Here is an 8129-nt window from a genome sequence, read left to right on the forward strand (position 1 = left end):
TTTTGTTAAAAAATCCTGGAATCCGATCGTTGCAAAATTTATAGGTTCCATTCTAAATCATCAAAATAGGTTCAGACCTTTAGAAAGAGTTAGTGTCATACAAACATAAATGAATTATATAAATATATGAAAGTGCTAAAAGGCCTACTTATTACAATAAGGATCTCATTCGGCCAATCAAATTTTAGGGAATTTAGAGCGAAATGAATTAGAAAGGCAAATAATAATCGTGTATAGAAAACTTTAAATATTAAAAAAACTATACACTAACTAAATAATAAAAGAAAAAACAAATCATTGAATGCTATTAGGTACATAATTACGACTAAAAATTGCCATAGACAACCGTTGGTAATCTATACTAATTTTATAAATGCGAAAGTTATTCTGTCTTTCTGTTTGTCTATTACGCTTTAACGGTTAAACCACTAAATCGATATTGATGAACCCCGAAGAAGAACAATACTACTACTACTTTTTTATACCTAACACCTGCCTAACCACAAGCGAATTACTATTAAACGGGCGAAATCGCGTGCAAAATAAGTGTTAAATAAATATTATATGCATGCAATAAAAATTAAGTGTTATATATTTATTAAAGGTATAAAAACAGTTCATATATTATATAAATTATAAGGCTATTGTTTACGCATAGTTGATCTGATATATTACAGTACAAGCAGCATTTGCTATTCATCTATTTTCAAATTGCAAACAGAAAATAACCATAGACGCAGCTTAGAAAAACTGAACAGTTATAAATATAATAAAACATCAAAAAACAAGAAAAAAAACACAACTTATATTTAAAATAATAATATGAACAAATAATATGAACAAGCAAAAAAAAGATGCAAATTATTCATTTCTATATTTGCATATCATTTGATAAAAATTGAATTATTTTATCAAAGAAAATATATCTATATTGTGAGTAATTAACTTTTATTTTTATTTATTTTTCTTTTGAGCTTACCAAGCAAGCGAAAGACTCTCCCGATAAGAAGCTGAACGCTTTTTTTCTAGCTAATTTTAGCTGAACGAAAGCTTTACCCATGCTGTACGTTTTGCCTAATGTAAATAAATGGTTAAACAAAGTCAAGTTGGTTTTATTTATATAATTTACTGGTGGTAGGGTTTTGTGCAAGCTCATAGGATAGGTATCACTCTCTCATCAGATATTCTACCGCAAAACAGCAGTACTTTGTATTGTTGTCTTCAGGTTTGAAGGGTAACCGTAACAGCCTGTGAATGTCCCACTGCTGGGCTAAAGGCCTCCTCTCCTCTTTTTGAGAAGAAGGTTTGGAGCTTATTTCACCACGCTGCTCCAATGCGGGTTGGTGAAATACACGTGGCAGAATTTCAGTGAAATTAGACATATGCAGGTTTCCTCACGATGTTTTCCTTCACCGTAAAGTACGAGATGAATTATAATCACAAATTAAGCACATGAAATTCAGTGGTGCTTGCACGGGTTCAAACCATTGAAGGTTTGAAGGGTGATTGATTGTAATTACAGGCACAAGGGACATAAAATCTTATTTCTCAAGGTTGGTGGCCCATTGGCGATGTAAGTGATGGTTAACATTTCTTACAATACCAATGACTACGCGTTGGTGACCACTTACCATCATGGACACTTACTATCATGGACCGTATGCTCGTCCGCCTACATATTCTTCTACTCCTTGTTGGTGACGACGAGAGAACCGGTAAAGCAGAAACATTGAGAATATTCCACGATGAGAATGATAGGTGAAACTGGCTGTATATGAAAAGCTGTATATGAAAAAAAAATTTCATATACAGCTTCATCTACAGCAATGTCAATGTTTACTGGTAAAATTTATCCAGAAGGATGGGACGGACCTGCAGTATTCGATAATATGAATTCTTATCTCTTCTATCTTGATGCATAATAATAGATCTAATGGCTAGATATAAGGCCACAGATCCTGGGCTTAGACCCTTAGTGGGCCAATAAAAAGTTATTGAGTTTTTCTGTCGAAGATTCTCAGTAGCAGCCCATTCCAGCCATGTCAGGTTGTCATCCCATCGGATTATGAGAGTGAGGGAATAGAGAGTGCATATGTCCTGCACAGTTGGCTAATCTCTTGAGACTTGCCGCTTGGTCAGGTGGAAAATGACAAGAATTATTGCGATTCTCATATAAACATATGACCTTTATAAGATACACCGAATGAAATCAAAATATATTATTTTTAAGCAGGCTCTAACAATCACTTTTGACATCTTACAATATTAAATTTTATATGATATATATATATATATATATGTCCTACCGTTTTCGAAAAATAGACTCAATAGAGAAATTACGACATGAAATTCAGTCCTTCCTATACATGCTTTATACATTAATTACTTACAATTACATTTTGTATATTAAGCCTTAAAATAACATCTTTTTATTTACACTTATAACTATTGTGATATATATTTCTATTTAAATATACTTAGTCATTACATTACATGAGTAATTACTTAAACGCCAAAATGATAAAAGTAAAATAAAAGTGTGCAGTACATTTTATCAGCAATGAATTAAATTAGGGTGCGTGGTCTATTTACTTATACCCACACATAAATACCAATAATTAAATAGTAATTTAAATTCTAGAAGTATTAATAATAAAGAAAATAATGTTATATCAAAAAAAAAACTTTAAAATATTTTATGATCAATCGTTTCAAAACAGAATAGATAAGTTGTATGATACGACGAGTAATAAATATCATATAAATAATGTTCCTTCTCTATTAATTTCTTTGATATTTTCTTTAAGCTTTTAAGAAAGGTCGAATTTAAAAATATCTGCGGAATTTTATTATGTAATCGAATACATTGCTTAAGAAAGGATGTATTTACTATGTGAATTCGAAAACTGTGTGTTTTAGGTATATCATTATTTTACTTTGTCAATTTGTCAGTTAAAATAATCCAACAGTTCCTGTGCCCTGTTATTACCCGTTAAAAAAATGCTTTGTTACCCGTTACAGGACTTTGTCTATACAATGATTATATACAAATTACAACGTAAATGTGTATTGTTGATAATATTATCTTCCTCTTTATCGTATACAAATCATTACAAATAAACATTTTAATAACTAATTATATAATGAGTCAAAATAAACATCTCGATTATCACTTTCAAAACAAACGCATTAGAAACAAAAATTATTCATCCCCTAACGATGTACTATTATTGGTATATAATCTCATGTTTTTAAAATTTTCCATCAGTAGCGCTTAGAACTGTCAGGAATTAAGTCGTTTAATTTCCTTTTTATATTTCAAAAGTGTTAACTATAGTGTTTCGCTGGTACATGTAAGTTTTTTTTTTAATATTATATTTTATTCGTTCATCCATACTTGTTGTAAAATTTATTGTTAAAGCCGTATAATAATTTTTACTTTTGACTTTAATAATTGCACGGAATTTCGTAATTGTTAAAATTACAATAATATCACGGTCTGATTTCTTTTTGATTAACTGAAAAATAAAGAATTAAAATAAACTTAACGTAGTCCTTAATATTTTATAACACTAAATTCGTATGAAACGCTGCAATTCTGTTACGTTTAAAGTAATTACATAGTTCTTTTTTATAGTATTTGGGTAGATTTTTAACGGAATTTGGAAAAGTACTTTTTGATATTTGTTAAAATTAATCAATGAATGGAGTTCCAAATATTCATACTATTTTAATATATATGTTATTTGTAATGTAACTTAAAAGAACTAATAATGATATTTTTTAATTAAAAAAAAAAATTAAGATAGAATATCACGTACCTAATCTCAATTATAATATTGTTGTATTAATTACAGTTTACGTACCCAGTTTGTAAATGATGACCAAGTTTAACTCTTTTTTCAGAAGTGTCACACACCGGCGAGACTAAAATAATTCCAAAAGAATGTACTGTAATAGTGACTTCATGTTATACAAACATTGCATACGATTTTTAAAGTGAACTTTAGAACTACATAGATAAGTTTTCTGTCAAACAAAATCATACTTTTTCGTTTTAAAGTTCGTCTTTGTTCAATACATTTGCGTTATTAGTATAATTGAAAAAAAAAATTACTATCTCTTTCTTGAGATAGGGGTTAGAAAGGATAACAAGTCTTCTTGTCTATGGATTGTGTTACAATTGTCACTTTTGTCTTATTTATCAAAAAATAACCTGAGACATCGTTTCTTTATAATAATATTATATGTATATATTTTATATGTTTACAAACAATTCAACACGTATTTAGAATTGATCATGTGTTAACAAATAGCTCACTTATATCATTTTCACGTGAGGTGCGTCAATAACGTGAAATTCATATGACTATTTATTTATCTTTATTACTTAAATACATATATATTTTTTAAAGTTAAACTTCTTTGGGCGCAGCGAGAGTAAAATTTCAATGTCAAATTTTCATGTAACATAGTTAGTAATGTTTGTGATGAAAAATTTTATACTTCAATCACGTGTATTAAGTAGTACAAATGGCTTAGTGGTTAGAATACACATCTTAATCGATAACGGGTTCAATGTAGGAAACCGTTCTTATTTTTAATTCTCGTGATGAAGACAAACATCGTGTGGTGTATGTCGATTTAAATTATGCTACCATCCACCAATGACCATTTGAGCAGCGTGGTGAAATGAGATAGATATTTTAAGTGTAGGCTTGCCTTCGCCAAGCAGCGGGACATATACATGTTACATTAAATTTTATTTAGTATTAAGGCTATTATTTTTATTGGTTCTTAGTTTTATGTTGTTTGTAAGTAGATTTCATAAGACTTGTAGTTATTTAGCGAGTCGAATGTTTTCTACTTAGATGCAATAAAAAAAATTCTTCTCGTTTACCTTGTATATTGACGTTATTGTTGTATGTTTATATGTTATTATAATGCATTTTAGCTATAGTTTCGAACTGATTTTTGTGGAGCTAAGTAGAATTTACTCGACTTTTTTATTTAAATTATTAAGTCGGGTATTTTCTCCTAGATTCCACATCAATCGAATTGCTGAAACAAGAAGCAAGAAGATCGATTAGAACACTATGATACTTTTATAAGTAGACTATGTCCGGCTTTTATTTATTAATTAAGCCGAATATAATCTACTTTTGGAAGTGTCTACAATTATCAATGATGGAGGAAAAGTATCTAAAAATGGCGGAAACTGTTTGGTTTTGATTCTAAGTAGATTTCGTTCGACTTGTTTATGTAATCTAAGTCGTTCTTAATTTGCTTATATTCATAACAAATAATATTATCATAAAATTTAAGCTGTTTACAATGCTGTGTATATATTTGTATCTATATATTATAATTTGTGCTCCGTAATTTCCCTGTGTTAAATTTGTATTATATAAAAGGCAATTTGTTGTATTTCATTAAATCTAATAAATACAACAAATTTTATCAAGTATGTTAATAAAGTTACTTTTGAATCGCTCTACTACAGTATTGAATTAAATGTAAAGCTACCACCGGTATAGTTGTTAAGTATAGTTATAAGCACCATAGTCGTAGTTTGCTACGAAAGTTGAGGTTTATGGTTACAATTCCAGTAGCTTGAAGTTATATAGCCCTTAAGCCTTCCTTAATTACCAGAAGATGGAAGAAAACGAAGATTTGAAAAAATATTTATTTTAATGGACCTGGTACACGAAATATGTGCCCGGCAGTGGGTGATTTCCGCTCTAATGCTGTGTTTATATATAAACATTATGTACTTGATGTTATAAAATATAATAGAAACATTGAAAGCGACTTTGACAGATTGCTTCACGCTTTATCGTTTTAAGTACGTTTCGATGGTCTATTGCTATTGCTTACCCTTAGCCCTTTGATACTTACTTGAATTGATGGTTGAGAAATTTCGATGTTTTGAAGATAATTAAATATTACTAATGCGTTGTAATACCTCAATTATATGTGTGAGAAAAAAACGCCTTGCATGCCATTTTTGTTTTTTATTTTATTGTAAATCGGTAGGCAAGTGGAATGGTAAATGGGCAATGGGATGGTAAGTGGTTACCGTTATCTATAAACATTGGCGCTGTTAGAAATATTAACCGTCCCTCACAAAGTCAATGCGCCATCTACAGTGGGAACTAAGATGTTATGTCTTGTGCTTGTAGTCATATTAGATCACTCACCCTTCAAATCACAAGAAAACAATAGTCAGTATTGCTGTTCGGCGATAAAATACCACCATAAAGCACCACGACCAAGTAAATGCCTCAACGAGTTTTCGAAGTTTCGACATAAGTTTAATGAGTAAGGCATAAACAGGAAGGCGTTATTTTTATTCTAAATTATATTTATAATAACGAGAAATATTTATAAAAATATGTAGATAAAATAAATAGTTGATATAGATTTTTTTTAAATTGTGTTATTACTAAGTAACCGATACGATACGATAAGTCGATACGTTTGTTAATACTGTATAAAATGTAATATATACTCATAATAATTTATTTATTTTTTAATTTTCAGATTATAAATAAATATAATTTTCATTTTATTTTTTCATTTTAAGGCTCTCTTTATTGTTATTTTATCTATATTCTTATGTAGTTTTTTTTTCATATCATCCTTGATAAGAAAAATGAAAAATTCAATAAAACTTTATCTAAATAAATAAAATTTAGCCTAATTAGTTAGAGCAGTGCCCAAGATACGAACTGAAGAGACGTAATATATTTATATACAAGAAATGCTCTTTAATATTATACGATAAAGCACTTTTTCATTCTTTTAACTTATTTTGTATGTTGTATATACAAATATTACATTCATACAAATATACAATTAATTAATTACAATATTTTAACAGACTATGAAAGAAGGAAAAACAGACTATAAAATTATAATTTTTTTTCTTCAACATTCTACTTGCGGCGATATCTTCTTAATTATATCTTTTTCACAAAACTGTTACTTTTTTATACATTATCATATATGGGACCTGATTTTCATGGGTTAAATAATTTAGAAGTTGATATGCTGCCGCGGGACCTTATGACGAGTTAGAGCAAAGTGCATAGCATCTTATAACTATTTATCTTTTTACAACCAACTTTTATGGTGATCTGGCAAACAGCGCAAGTCTATTATTCTCAAACTGATATAACTACATTTATATATCGAGTCATATGTATTGCGCATGTGATCTGCCTACAGTCTCCCTGGTTGATTGTATGAAATCACAAAGGCGGTGCACCAATGAGGATATGTCACTTAGAGTTGCCGATCTAATAGGATAATAAAGATCACAATGCAAAATTGTCCCGTGCACTCTCAAATTGAAACTTCGAATATGGAACGATCTAGACCTTATAAATCAAGTTATATAAGCCATTTTTTGAATTAAATTCCTAGTCACTGTAAAGCCAATAAGGCTTTGTCCAGCCTAGATCGGTTCACGTAGTCTTCAGTCAATTAAAAAAAAATTAGAGTAAGACCTAAAAACAGAAATAAAAGTTCAATTAAAGTTTGTCACTTTTTAAGTCATCACTTATCTTAAAATTGTGATTGTAATACTGTCTGGAAATAAAAATATGTGCAAGCACATCAACGGCGATGTAAAACACATCAACAACATTATAAACACGCCTGTAGAAATATGATTGGTTTAGAAATAAAGTTTTTCTTTACACATGTAAAGAAGTAGACTTATTGTTAAACTACAAATAATGATCTTAATATATTGTCAGTTAGTGGCTACCTGTTAATGTTCCACTGAAAGCAAAGGTATATTGTTGTGTTGTGTTGTGTTGTGGATCATATAACTTGAGACACATATCCACACATCCGAGGTTTTCCCACGAGTATTCCGGTTTTTATAAAATGGGAAGGCAGACGGGCCACTTAGTGGTCACCACCGTTTTTAGATTTTGGCGCTGTAAAAAATATTAAACATTCCTTACATCGTTAAAGCGCCATCAACCTTTGGATGTGTCCCTTGTAGCTGTAGTTACACCGGCTCACTCACCGTTCAAACCGAAACACAAGAATACTAAGTATTGCTGTTTAGCGGTTGAATACGTGATGGCTGTTACCTTTCCAGATGGGCTAACACA

This window comes from Nymphalis io, chromosome 25 (genome assembly GCF_905147045.1).
Source record: "Nymphalis io chromosome 25, ilAglIoxx1.1, whole genome shotgun sequence".
NCBI lineage: Eukaryota > Metazoa > Arthropoda > Insecta > Lepidoptera > Nymphalidae > Nymphalis > Nymphalis io.